Below are 14,866 nucleotides of genomic sequence, written 5' to 3' on the forward strand. Positions count from 1 at the left end.
TCACACATCTTAAAGTTGTTAAAGATTGAAAAATACTGCCCTACATGCTTATTTTAAAAATTTACTAAAAGAATTGTAGTTAAATACCTTCACTCCAAATGACTTTTGTTAGGAACATCTAACTCTAGTCACTGCCATTCCAAGATCTTTTCAAGTTCATTAAGATACAGTGAACTTGAAATAAAGTAATAAGGAACAGGGATCTTTTTTTATCTGAAATGTATGTGACAGTTGTTTTTGTCATTTTCCCTTTATAGCAAAAATGGTAAAACAGGTGCTTCCTTTCATACATGACCATTCTGTTAATGAAAAATGCCATACTATTAGGAATGAGTGGGACATTTTCAGAAGTTGGAAGAAGGTGGCCACTTTCTACATTAAAATAAACCATCCAAACTTTTAGTCTGTACAGATTCTCAGTCATCCAGGTCATGGTTGTCCCAAAGGTGCTTTTTCAGGAGGCAACTGGCCTTTCTTGTTTTTTCTTTTGAAGATGTTTTAATTCTCATCCAAAAAGCTTCTTCAGCTCTGACAGGATAGTTCCATTCTCTGTTATCCTGTCAGAGCTGAAGAAGCTTCTTGGATGAGAAGCGAAACGTCTTCAAAAGAAAAAAACAAGGAAGTCCAGTTGCCTACTGAAAAAGCACCTTTGGGACATCCAATCTTTTCTTTCTATCAAATATTATTTTGGGGGGAAAATACTTTGTCTCCTGGCAGTGCCCTAGTCATGCACATGGAATGGACTAAATTTCCTCACAGCAGAAAATATAGTAGAATTAATGAAACATGGACCATAAGCGGTGGTGACAATATGGAATTAAATCTACTATCTGAAGAAAAATCCACTGCAACCCTTCATATTATGAGAATAAACATACAGCAGGAAGGGAGAAGAGATGCTAGAATACCTTTTAAAATTTGTTTTATATATCATTTTTCATAATTGTTCTTTTTGTTATTAGAGACCATTTGTTATTAAAAACTATTATTATTGTTATTGTGATATGAGGTATATGCTTGAAAAATGACAAGATTGTTGTTTCAGCCACAAGTTATAGAGACAGATGCAATTAATTTACTTGCACCTATGCAGAATCTTTTTCCAATGGTTTATCTTGCAACATACAGGTAGTCCTCAAATTATGACCACAATTGAGCCCAAAATTTCTGCTAAGTGAAACATTTGCCCATTTTACAATATTTCTTGCCACATTTGTTAAGTAAATAACTGCAATTCTTAGGGTAGTAACATGGCTATCAAAGAGAATCTGGCTTTCCCATAGATTTTACTTGTCAGAAGGTCTCAAAAGGGGATCACATACACCAGGGTACTGCAACTGTCATAAATATGAAGTAAATTCTGATCACATGACCATGGGGATACTGCAAAGGTTGTAACTGTGAAAAATGGCTATAAGTTACTTTTTTCAGTGCTGTTGTAACTTTGGTCATTAAATGAGTTGTTGTAAGTCAAGGACTACCTGTATAGTATTTGTCTTCAGTTATGAAATCTCTCTCTCGTTGAACTAAGGGAGCATTTCTCAAAACCTGGGTAGTTTTCTCTTTTGGGAGCTGAAGTCCACATTTCTTGAAGTTGCCAAGTTTGATAAACAGTGAGCTAATGGAAAAAGTTGATTCCTAACAACTTCATGATGCTGCCCATGTAATTTACTTGGCAAAGTCTGGAAGCAGTTTGCCATTACTTTCCCCTTAAATTCCTAGTGTAGCCTACCAGCTCTGGGATTTCCTAACCTTCAATCCAAGAAGTATTTCAGGATCCTGTTTGGCTTTCAGTAACTTGTACCAATCTTAAAAAAATAAAAAATCAGCAATGGCTACCTTTGAAAGTGCAACTAATGTAAACTACTTAACAGGAGCTAAATAGGTCAGTAAACTGAGGATCCAGATTGTTGGGGCCAATATGCTGACTCTGTAAACCACTTAGAGAGGGCTGTAAAGCAGTATATAAATTTAAGTTCTATTGCTATATTGGATCAGGAATTGCAGCTTCAGTGAGAGAGCCATTTCTTTACATGCAAAAGTTCCAACCTTTGATTCCAGTGTCTGCAAGCACAGAGTGCCACTTAAACCCCACTAGTCTAATGTTGTGCAGGCTAATAGTCTGATTTGGCTGGATTCTAATGTCATGCTAAGCTTAAACTTTCAACTGTCTAGATTCACCAACCACTCCATAAACAAAGATACAGTGGCAGAGGGCAAACAACAGGTTGAGCCATAGTAATTGCTGCTGCTGCTGCATGGATAGAGAAAGTGCCTGCCTTTTCCAATCTCTTCAAACGATCAAGGTATTTCACTTTGGTGAGCCACCAGGTATTAGCAGGTGGACGCGAAAAGTTAGGAAGAGGGCGAGGGGCGTCAGAGGCAAGAGGATGGAGAGAACGACTTGATTGTGCCTCCAGCTGGCTGGGCCTTCCTGGCAGATAACTTTCCCGTCCTGCATCTCCCCTTCCCCAACCACACACACACAGCAGATGCACAAACGGGGCTGAGGAAGCGAAAAACGCGCTGCCTCTTCCACAACCCCCAAGCCAAAGTGGCGGTTTGCAACAGATGGTTCAAGGCATCTCTCCCCCCCACCTCCAACACACACACATACACCTCTTCCTCCTCCTCTCGGCTAGGTCCTGCCTTTGCTCGCCGGCTGTTCCGTCGGGAGCCCTTCGCGCGGCGCACCGAGGGAGGGCGGGACCCAGGCCAAGCAGCGGCTGTGTGGTCTTGCGGGCGCGCGCGCGCCGCTCTTCCATTCCATTGCACGGGCTTAGCTGGCGGACCTGCCGCGGCTACAGCCGCCGCCGCCGCCGCTTTCGGGGGTCGCAGCTCGCTCCCTGTTGCCAGGCCGAGCGCCCCGCTCCGTCTCCTCCTGCGGCGGGAGGGGGGCGCGTTGAATTCGGCGAGCCCAGAGCGGTGCCGCCTCGGCCCTGAGAGCGCGCGCACTGGAAAGAAGCGCGCTTGCCTACAGCCGAAAGGCTGCCTGGGGTAAGTTCCTTGGCCAGGGCGCGAGAGGGGAAAGCATTCCCCCCCCCCCACGGCTTTCTCTCCCACCCACCTCCCGTTTCCCCGTCGCAGCTTTGGAATCTTGACCTTGTTTTCTTGCATCTGAGGCACCCGCGGCAGGCAGGACGGATTCTCTGGGGGTGCCGCCTTTAGAACTACGGGGATGGGAAAAGGGGGACCTCGCTGCTGCCGCTGCTTAGCCAAGCCCGGCGGCGCTGTGTTTGTTTTCTACCGGGGGAGGGGGAGAGAGAGAGAAACCTGCCCTTTTAACTTTGCGCGCGGTCTTGTGGGTGTCTTTTCTCCAGAAGTCCCGTAAGATCCTCTTGCTTTTCAGGGGGAGAAGGGATGGGAGAGTAGGCTGAGTCTGTCTTCAGGACTTTCAACTGACGCTTGGAACAGTTTTCAGGGGTATTTTGAAGGCTGGGAAGACCAGGTGAAGCAGAGGGGGAGGGGGCGGTCGTCTTGCGTGAGTGCAGAATAATTAGTGCTTCTTTAACGTTGGGCCTTCCATCCAGCGCCACCCTTGTTTAAAACTTGAAGCAGCTGCATGAAACGTGCGTTGTTTAAATGTAGATCCGCTGAAACATTTTGACTAAGAGGAGATGATGCTTTCCGTACCGGTTTGCAAAAGCCAACTGAACTGAACAGTTGATGGGCTGCTGCTGAGCTCCACCATATCAGGCGAGAAGGTAGTACAACGCAGACCACCTGACACAACAGCCCTGCCTCTTAACACCACGCTTCTTCAGGCTCCTTATTTTTTAAACAGTGGTAGGAGCTGACCCGTTCACACTTCCTTTGTTTTGATAGGATTGGAATGCCATTCTTTGGTGTGAGCTTGCATGTGGACTGCATGCTTCTGGGTAGTAACAGGTGTGGATAATCAATCACATCCCAGTTGACATTAGTTACTGAGTGTTTGGCTGGAGTAAATTTGAGTGAGAGAGGAGTGACATTCAGCCAGAAGAAACTGATTAATTTTGATCCAAGAATTTGATTTCATAATCCCCCAAGGTTTCCTTAATATCCATATAATGTGATCTTTTCAACCTGCAGTGATTAAGAATTCTTTTCATAGATCTACTTGAAAGCAACCACTGCTAATAATAAACTTAGAGTTGCAGCTGGAATGAAGCTAAAACTGTCCTGTTATTTCATTATGTCATGTACTTGGGGCTAAATGCAGAGTTCCCCAACTCGGTGCCTTCTAGATGCATTGTCGTCAAATCTCCTAATTTTTAGTCAGTGTGGCCAAGGGAGATCAACTTAAAAATGCATAATTGTGACCTAAATTGGAACAGATAAAGGTTCTTGCTATCTTGCTTTTTGTGATTTATTCAGCCAGTTCTAACATTCATGTTGGTTTATGCATAAAATTATTGGTTGTTTGGTTGGTTGCTTTATTAAGATTAATGAAGCAGGAAGAAGCCATACTAATAAAATGCTGAAGAAGGAAGCTTTCCTCATCACTCCTTAAATGAAATTTCTCTTTAATTGATTCATTTCAGTTAACAATTATTACTTATAAGCAAAAACACATAATGGTTATAATGTTTTATTATACTGTATAGCGTATTGTATAATGAAGGATTAATAGCAACTGTTATGATATTGGTAAGTAAAAGAATGAAAGAAAATCATAAGAACCAAAAACTACACAAAGATCTTGGTTTTACCTTGATATTATAAATCCTGCAGAAGTAAAAATCTATTATTTTGATTTTTTGAAAATCTTTTTAAAGTATATTTATGAACACGCAGTCATCCTAAGGTCATTGTTTGCAATGCAATCAGTTTGAGAAAGGGTGAATTAAGGTTTAATTCAAGATTCATGCCATACAGTTAATATTTTTAAAAATGTAGCACTCAATCATTACAAAAAAATTGTACAATTCTTCAATTTTGCTAGGATGTACTCTTCAGGCAATTCTTGATTAAATACCAAAGGCAAAGAAGTATGAATTATACTGGCATAGGGTCAAATTTTTCTGCAATTTTTACAGCTATTAGAACTGTTATGTAAGAGATATGCCACTATAGGATCCAAGTATAGTCCATGATAAGAATTCGAACCTTCATTTTAATGCTTCCGATATTTGTAAGAAAAACAAACTTGGAATTTGAAACAAAAATACAATAGGTTAGATCTCAGTCACAACTAGAAGGGTACTGCATTTCAAGGTAATTACAATTGATATCATAGATGATCAAGGGTTTTTAACAAAGTTAGCCCAAGAATGTGTATACATGTACTGTATCCTTCACACTGTGATGACTTTTAGATATTTTGATCTATAAATCTCAACTTTGTTTGCATTTTAGCAATGCTGGAGTTACTTATAGGAAAGGTAGTTTAAAACATTCTAATGGAGCTATGGTAAGCAACTTCATAAAAGCAGTGTATAAATAAGCCCATGAAATAGATACACACAATTCAAATATTGGAATATTGAATGCATTGTAAATATTTGATTTTAAAAAGCCCAATACAAATGATCAAAAATATAAAATTAATTCCAATTGCTTTTAAAAGTGTGATGAAGTAGATATATACTTACATATATTTCTAAATAGTAAAAGAATGGAAGCAATTCAGAGGCCTGAAAATCAGCTTTAAGACTTAAATATGCAAATTGTAGTGGAATACTTATAAACCAGTAAGCAATTAGCAATCAATGCAGAGTTTCATTACAGCATAATGTAATTCTAATACCTAATACCTGTTAATGGTGTAGCTATAGTTTATACCAATTACAAGTTCAAGATAAAAATAACCTCTATAGGGCATGTTGCAATAGTATAATAGATGTTCATGGCAATGATTGTACTATTTCTGTCTGGCGCTGCTCTATTTCTACCTGGCACTAGCTCAAAGAAATGGAGACAACCTAGGACTAGGACTGCAGAGTCAAATCCATAGTCCTTGTAAAAACACTGTGTTGCTAAGAGTTTTATGCCATCTCTTTACATGTGCAATGAAGTACAAGCAAATTGGCAAGCAAGTTGAATTGCCAATCCTAATCCTCAGTCTGTCTAATCAGGTGATTTCCACATTCTCAGTTCACTAATACTTGCAGGTAATGCCATGCTCCAGAACCACCAACCTTTCAGATCTCAGGTACCACTAAATTCATAACTTTAAATCCCATGGAACACTAATATGATCTGCCTAATGACTGGCTGGGTGGGCATGGCTAGGTGGTCATGTGACTGGGTGGGCATGGCCAACTCGATGTCACTCACGTCAGGCGCCTCACCAGCCTGTACTCACTCCTCCCAGCCACTCCTCGCCTGCCTGCCCGGACTCCTTAGGGCCCCAAAAGGAAGCAGTTGTTGGAGCTAAGCAGCCACCACGAGAAAGAGTTAGCAAAACAGCTGGCTCAGTTCAAATTGGATCTGAGTGAGAAGGAGGCTCAACAGAAGCACCTCACTGAGGACTATGAGCATAGGTTTTCCAAGCAGAGGGAAGACTGGTGGGAGTGCAAGGCCAGGTACCAGTGCCTGGAGGCCATGATGCAATCTCACTGGAACAAGGCCCTTCGGCTCTTTGCCACCAGTGACGCTTCCTTCCAGCCTTCACCCAAAGCCCCACACCAGGAGGCTGAAGCAGATCCCAAGTCAGAATTTCTGCCCCCCCCCCCGACCCGCACAAAAAGCCCCCAAAGGGTGAGACTCTGCAGCAGCACAAACATTTATTGCAGTATAAAAATGAAAATAATTTTTCTGTGGACCACCGAAATTTTCTACATTACCCCTAAAACACTGAAATTTTCTTTTGTGAGTGGGATTGTTGTTTACTCTCTACAGAACAGGGAATCCCACAAACAGAGAATAAAATAATCCAGACATTTCAGCCCTGCCTATTCTGCTGATTGATCATAGATAACTCTAACTCCAAAATGTAATCTAGATCTTTTGTTGATAGTATATTGATAGTCATCCCTCCTGTAGATGTGGCACAGGATGTAACATTGTCTTCATTAGTAGCTTTGTACAATAGGTACATTGTACATTGTAACATTAGACATTGTCTTCTGGTTTTCAATTGAGGTAGAACAAAATAAGCATATCCTAAGACATTTCATATTTAATTTCTGATTTAGTACAGGTAGGCCTTGACTTACAAGCCCAAAATGTCTGTTGCTAAGGGAAAGAAATGTCACATGAGTTTTGTCCCATTTTATAACCGTTCTTGCCATATTTGTTAAGTGAACTTGGTAACACAGTTGGTAAGTGAATCTGGCTTTCCCATTGACTTTGCTTGTCAGAAGGTCACCAAAGGTGATTACATGACCCCAGGACACTGCAGCCATCAGAAATACGATGAGTCAGGTTATCAAGCATTTGAATTTTGATAAGGTGACCATGGGGATGCTGCAATGATCTTAAGTGTGAAAAAAGGTCATGAGTCACTTTTTTCAGTGCCGTTGTAACTTTGAAGAGTCACTAAATGAACTGTTGTAAGTCAAGGACTACCTATATAAACCAATCTTCCATGTTTTTGAGTGTCTGAGATGAAAATTGGTGGTCGCTATTCCTTCAGAATTAAAGTAATGTTGGCTTACAAAGTAGGAGATTATGTGTATTATAGTTTTTATGATGTAATATGTTTCCTTTCTAACTCTAGTAATCCAGCCTCCTAACTCTTTCAAAGTTTGAAATACTTATGCCTGGTCTTCTTTATGTTGTCACCACCCCTGCAGAGAGATTTTCATTCTGCAGTACGGTTCCCAGTACCAATTGGTTCAATCCCTAAATTTTGGTACTGCATTGGCCATTATTTTTTCTAACATTTCACTTTCAATACAATAATTTTTATTGTGGTTTCATTATTTTTATTGTAAGCCTCTCCAGGATTACTTTTCATGAGAAGCAGTACGGAGATTTGTTTTTAAAATAATTGCTCCCTGTTGAAACACAAATTAAAGAGTAGAACAAATCAGTGAGCCAGATTTGCAGCAAAGACCTTGAGTTGAGTCTATAATAAGAGGTTCTTTATTGGTAGACCTTTCAGGGACAAATGAGATATTGACCAAAATGTTTTTCAGGAGGCAAAGGGTAATGCATGCAGGTACATGCTTGTTTCTAATCATTGTTTTGTTCTGGTACAGCATGGAATTGATGGTGCCTTGGATGCATGCCTAAAAAACCTTGCTGGGAATAAGCAACGAGGTTTGTGATTGGTTTCAAGAGGGCACTTGTACAGTTAGAATTGAAGCAGGAACTCAAGTTCCAGGAGCAGCTTAAAGACAATTGATAGGATTCTTTTGACATAAAAAGCAGCAGCTTTACAGAAATTCCCTTTCTTGTGTGCACAAAAGCCTTGCTGTAATATTTTAAAATGTCCTTTGCCATTCAGTTAACATCTCTCAGTTTGGTGCTGATAATGTACATCCACTATGATTGGTTCTACCTGTGTAATTGTAGTCTTTTAAATCCTGTAACAATGCCCTGGTATTAGTAAATGGTAATTTACAATGGTAAAGCTGCTCTCATTCTATTGCTATCTTATCTACAGATCACTCAGAGTGTGAGCTAAATTGAAGCGTACCTGGTGTAGAGCTTACTTACTAACTAAGCCTCTTTTTATTCCATGAAGAACAAAATTTTAAAGAAACAGCTTTTTGGTTTGGAGCATTGTATGACAAAGCTACTGTAGCTTGTGTTCCTGGTTGAGGCCTTTCTCATGTCACCAGGTCAGGTGATCCTTGACTTGCAACCGTTCATTTACTGACTATTTGAAGTTACAATGACACTGAAAAAAAAGTGACTTATAGCCGTTTTTCACACCTACAACTATTGCAACATCCCTATGGTCATGTGATCAAAACTCAGATGTTTGCCACCTGGCTCATATTTATGACAGTCGCAGTGACCTGTGGTCATGTGACCACCTCTTGTGATTTTCTGACAAGCAGAGTCAATAGGAAAGCCAGATTTACTTCACAACAGTTTTATGAATTTAACAACTCCATTGATTCACCTAACAACTGTGGCAAGAAAGGTTGTAAAATAGGGCACTCACTTATCTCCCTTAGCAATGAAAATTTTGGGCTCAATTGTGGTCATAATTTGATGACTACTTGTAGGAGTCCTGAAGAGTCCATTCATTGCGATGCTTCATTAGATTCAGATTAACAGAGTTGGAAGGGACCTTCAAGCAGAAGAACCTACACCATTTCTGAAAGATGGCAGTTCAGTCTCTTCTTGAATGCTTCTTGAAAGCTTCCAGTGATGAAGCTCCCACATCTTCTGAAGGCAAGCTGTTCCATTGGTTGGTTGATCTCACTGTCAGAAAATTTCTCCTCATAAGGGTGGTTAGAGTCTGTCCTCAGTTGTTGGGAGTCATTAGTCCTTCAGTTTAAGTCTGCCACTAAATTTGTTGAACTTTTATCTGGATTTTAGCAGTTTGTACTTTCATACTTTCTGAGCTTGCACCTTCATTGTTCCCAACTCAAAATTCAGCGTGGCAGTAGCTGACAAGGTAGTATCGTGCCAGTTCTAGGAATCACTAGGAATATATGGTACTGATTTGGGCCCCGTGGTGGCTCACGTAAGATGCTGGGCTTGCGCACTGCTGAGATTGGCAGCTTGGCTGTTCAATTCCTGTGAGTGAATAAACCATGCAGGGACAAGAAAAGAGGGCATCCCGTAACTATAACACCACCCGAAAAAAATTCCTTTTACAGAAGCAGCCAGCCACCTCGTGATCCCTGGCTAACATGTGCCATACGCTAAATAAATAAATAAATCAACATCCTTTATATCATCCTTTATATCAATCCTAAGAACTATAGGATATCTTTTAAGATTTCCTTGAATTTAATACTTAATATAATGTTTTAAAAATACATGGCAAAGAATGTTCATAGATGACTTAAAGACTTTAAACATCACATGGGAAGATGCTGAAGTGCTCACCCAAAACCAGAAATAGTGGAGATCCCTTGCTGCCCGATTTGCTACATAACATGGGAGGATCTAATGTTAATGCTACTTAATAATGTTTAAGCACTTTAATCGTTTTACAGGAAATTATTGATCCCCCATCTTACATAATACTAGACATCAATGCTATACTAAAAGAGCATACACATGACTGTGTCCAGTGGGTTTGCTGCTGTCTTGTATAGAAACTTTTTTAAAAGGAAACAGATCAGGACTTGCAATGAATAGTTAGGAGGTGGAGAAAAGAGTCAAATTTCAGCATAGCAAGACAAACTAATCCAAGGTGGTATGGTGAAGGTTTGTCCAAAGTAGAAAAAGTACAAGTGCATTGGAAAAGATGCCAAACAGGAGATCCATAAGCACAGATTGTTCTTTGCTGCTTTTTTTTTTTTTTTGCAGAAATTCCTTCTGCTTGCAATTGTTAGGTTCTTCCTTGTAAATACTCTACTGTCCTTCTTGAAGTTAGGAGCAAAGAATGACAATGTTTAAGGTTACACTTTTAAAACTTGGACTATAGATTAAATAATGATAGATCATACAACTTTTTAAACTTTTGATAATCATCTCAAAGCCTGGCATGCATTTAAAAACAAATGCTGATATTATAATTACATAGATGTATATTATGCATTACAGTACTATGATACTTCAGCCTTTTGACCCAAGTAAACTTGTATGAGCAAAATACTTAAGTTTCACAATGCTGGATTCAGGAGTGTAAAACTCAGGGCCCGCGGGCCCAATCCAACTCAAGGGGTGCTTAGATCTGGCCTGCAGGGCCACCCTGGAAACAGAAAAGGACTGGCCCATGGTGCCTCTGCCAGTGAAAATGGAGCTCAGGCAGGCTGTGTGTAGCCCTCCCAAGCTCTGTTTTCACTGGCAGAGCACTCAGGCCAGTACAGGTGCCCCCAACATGACTGACATGTCATGCCACCTGACCATACCCCCTGCCCCCCAAAGTCAAACACAACCATAATGTAGCCCTAAATGAAATTGAGTTTGACACCCCAGCTGTAGTTTAAGATTTGCAATGAATCTTCAAGAATGGATACCCAAAATAATTGTATGCTTTGAATGGCACTTCATAATGTTTAGTAATTAGCATTGGTCATGGAATAATTTAAAACCTGAGTAAGTAGACGGAGGAAAATTAGGTTCACATCCCTGCGTGTTTTTATATGAATAGCTTCTGAAATTGGGCATTGGTAGACGTTACGGTGAACACCCTTTCTATCTATGCTGTGAGAGAGCCCAGGATGGGCTGACTCCTTCCTATGACATCATTTAGCTGAGTCTGTACTAAGATATAAAAGCCAGCCCCCGGGAGAGACCCCAGCTTTGGCGAAGATACTTGACAGACTGAAAGGTGTCTCTGAAAGCCCAAAATAAATACAGAAATAGGTCTTACCCTCTCCGGACGAATCAAGGGAGGGGCTGGGCTCTCTCACAGAATAGATAGAAAGGGCGTTCACAATAACTTCTACCAATGCCCATTCTCCTCCATGCTGCATCGAGAGCCCAGGATGGGACATACCAAAGCTTGCATGTCCATGGGCGGGTCCTTGTCCGGCTCATAACACCGACTGTGGAACCACTCATTGAAGCACCCGTCTGCCGAAGGCTGCAGTCGCTGAGGCAAAAGTATCCAGATGGTAGTGTCTGATGAAAGGAGGTGGGGATGTCCACGTGGCCACATGACAAATCTCCTCCAAGGATGCTTGGGTCGCCCAGGCAGCAGAAGTGGCCGCGCTTCTGGTAGAGTGCGCCGTCAGACCTCGGGGAACCAGAAGGGCCGCAGCTTTGTAGGCTTGCTCAATGCAAGACCTGACCCACCTGCTAATAGTAGGAGAAGAGGCCTTGTTCCCCAAGTGAGAAGGGAAAAAGGAAATAAACATGACTTCTGACTTCCTGAAGGAGGAAGTGCGCTTAATATATATTCTAAGAGCCCTTCTTACATCTAGCGTTTGCCACTGCCGCTCTAAGTCATGTTGCGGGAGAGGACAGAAGTCAGGCAAAACAATGTCCTGGGACCAGTGAAACCAGGTGTTAACCTTCGGAATAAATGAGGGGTCCAGACGAAGAACAACCCTATCATCGTGAAAGGAACAAAGGTCCTGTCTGATGGAAAGAGCAGCAAGCTCGGATACCCGCCTGGCAGAAGTGATGGCAACAAGGAACACTACCTTCAGAGTCAGGAAACGGAGAGACACTGTTCTAAGGGGTTCAAAGGGGGGCTTTGTAAGGGCATTGAGGACCATATAAAGGTCCCAGGAAGGATACCTGTGAACCAGGTTGGAAGCCTCTTTCAAAAACCTCCTGACTGAAGTGATGGGATAAGGAAGGAAGCGAACCCCATGAAAGGACCGAGGAGAGGGCTGCAACCTGCCTGCGTAAGGTGTTGGGGGCCAAACCTTTCTCCGGCCCATGCTGAAGGATGCTAAGAACTTCTGCCAACTGGGCTGAAGCGGGAGAAAAACCCTCCCTGAGGCACCACCAGGAAAAAGCCTTCCAGGTGGCATCATAGATGCACCTTGTAGAAGGTTTGCGAGACGCCAGGATAGTGAGGATGACCCTTTCTGGAAGATCAGCCTCCTCTAGCCACTGCCGCTCAAGTGCCACACGGTCAGCTTGAACCACTGGGGCTCTGGGGTGGAGCAGGGGCCCCTGGTGAAGGGAGATTAGATGGGCTGGGATCCTCCAAGGAGAAGCCACCGATAGGTTGACCAGGTCCGCAAACCAGGGCCTCCTTGGCCAATAGGGTGCCAGGAGGAAGAGCTCCGCACGTTCCTCCAACATCTTCCAAATTATTCCCGGAATGATGGGAAGTGGGGGAAAGGTGTAGAGGAGACCCTTGGGCCATCTGCACCGAAGAGCATTGGTTCCCTCCGCTCCCTGGCAAGGAAACCTGGTGAAGAATCTGGTGACTTGGGCGTTTTGAGGAGTGGAGAAATGATCCACCTCCGGTGTTCCGAATCTGAGGGAAAGATCCCTGAATAGAGACAGAGGAATGGACCATTCTGCCTGGTTGACTAGGCTCCTGCTGAGCCAGTCGGCCTGGGAGTTGTCGACCCTGGAGATGTGGTCTGCCGAGATCGACAACAGGTGTTTCTCTGCCCATAACCCCAACCGTAGAGCCTCTCTCATGAGGGCTTTGGACCTCATCCCCCCTTGCCGGTTGACATGAGCCTTTGCGGCCATGTTGTCCGTAAGGACTAGAATATGAGAGCCGGTCACTGATTGCCTGAAATGCTTGAGAGCCAGAAAAATGGCTCTGAGCTCTAGCCAATTTATGGGAAGAGTCTGCTCTGATCTGGACCAAATGCCCTAAGCTGTCTGGCCCTGCATATGGGAACCCCAACCCAGGAGGCTGGCATCGGTGGTTATCACTAGCCTGTCTGGGTCCCTGAACAGGAGTCCCCTCCAGATTGACAGGGAATGCCACCAATTGAGAGATCTCTGGATTTGTGGCGGGAGTGGGACCTTAATGGATGAGTGGCTGGTTCCTGCTCATTGGTAGGGAAGCAGGAACCATTGGAGGGGTCAGGAGTGGAGCCGAGCCCACGGGACAATGCCAATACAGGAGACCATCTTCCCCAGAAGTTTGGACAGCAGCGACAGCTGGCTCCGTGGGAGTGCCAGAAGATGAGAACGAGGCCAGAACCGGAATGTCAACAGAAGGCACTGCCAGGGCATTTTCCAGAGCTGTGCTGACATTGTAGAAACGCTTATCCAGAGAAGATGGGCGAGGACCTGCCGAGGGAGAAGCACACTGTTCCTTGACCACGTCCAGGAACAAAATGGGAGAAGGCAAAATCTCTGCATGCACTACAGGCTTGGTGAAGAGCGAATCCCCTTGGCTAGAGGGATTTCCTTGTGGCTTGGGAGCCACTTCCTCTGGCGACAGCTTGGCAGTGACCAAGGCCTTGCTGAGTAATGGCCTGAAGAGAGTAGGTTTGAAGACCAACGCAGAGGATGTCTGCTCTGGGCGAGAATCCTCTTCCCCTGAAAGATTTTGGTCAAAAATCTCACCCTCTTCACACTCTGAATGAGAAGAGTAACTGTGTTCAGATGGTGAAGGCCTTCCTTCCTTATCAACCTCCTCCCATTCTGGTAGAGAAGAATGGACCCTGAGGTCCTGGGGCCTGTGTAAATCAGGATGATGAGGCAAGGAACTTATAGATTGAGAAGGGAGAAGGGCCTGAACCATTTCCAGAGGTTGAAGAATTTGCTTGAAGCCTTCAGACAATCCCTGCCTAATGGCCAATGAGACAACATCTATGCTCAAAGGTAGAGGCAGAAGACTGAAGGCCCGCTGCTGTGGGAGTGAAGGTGGCTTCAGGCCTAGATTGAGGAGAGGTTTGAAGCCTTGGAGGGAGGGGGAGGAGCATAGAGCCCAGAAGCCTGTGGGAAATAAGGCCCAGATCTGCTTAGATCCTGAGGACCTGATTGTACTGCAAGAGCCTCAGGAGACCAGGATGGAGTGAAGGCTCATAGATAACTTCTCCTCCCCTGGGAGGGCTTGGTTGGGGCCCACGAGTATCACCTGAAACCTGCTGTAGTTGCACTCCCTTCTGTTGAGTAGTTCTGTTGAACTGCCTCTCTAGAGCTACATGTCTGCGCTTCTCTGCCCTCAATTCAGCCTGAGTTGCCTTCTTAGGGGCTAGAGCCTTAGCTCTGATTTTAGCAGCCACCTCCCTCTGGACTGACAGGGTGCATTGCCTACGTCTTTTTCTCTTATTGGGCTTAAGAGACTGTTCCACTGGGGGCGGGAATCTCTGCCTGAGCCTTATCTTGCTCCATTTGTAGAATAAAGGCTCTTGCGTTGGAAAGAAGCTGTTTAGAAATTTTTCTATTAAGCCCCTTAGGGTATAAAATGGCCCCCGGGCTTACAAAATGGCCACTC

The 14,866-nt window shown here is 43.4% G+C and overlaps 1 protein-coding gene across 4 annotated transcripts in view; it reads left to right on the forward strand.

The window, feature by feature from the left end:
• The first annotated feature begins 2,701 nt into the window (after nt 1-2,701).
• Nucleotides 2,702-14,866, forward strand: part of SULF2 (sulfatase 2) — a 265,589-nt gene continuing 253,424 nt past the window's right edge. The window contains exon 1 of one of the 4 annotated variants that reach the window (XM_087959310.1): nt 2,702-2,997. The gene's annotated coding sequence lies outside the window, so the exon portion shown is untranslated. The remainder of the gene's footprint in view (nt 2,998-14,866) is intronic. The other 3 variants (XM_087959311.1, XM_087959308.1, XM_087959309.1) reach the window with 3 other exon arrangements.

This window comes from Notechis scutatus, chromosome 3 (genome assembly GCF_049901735.1).
Source record: "Notechis scutatus isolate UNSWTSFEM ecotype Mainland chromosome 3, rNotScu1.2, whole genome shotgun sequence".
Lineage (NCBI taxonomy): Eukaryota > Metazoa > Chordata > Lepidosauria > Squamata > Elapidae > Notechis > Notechis scutatus.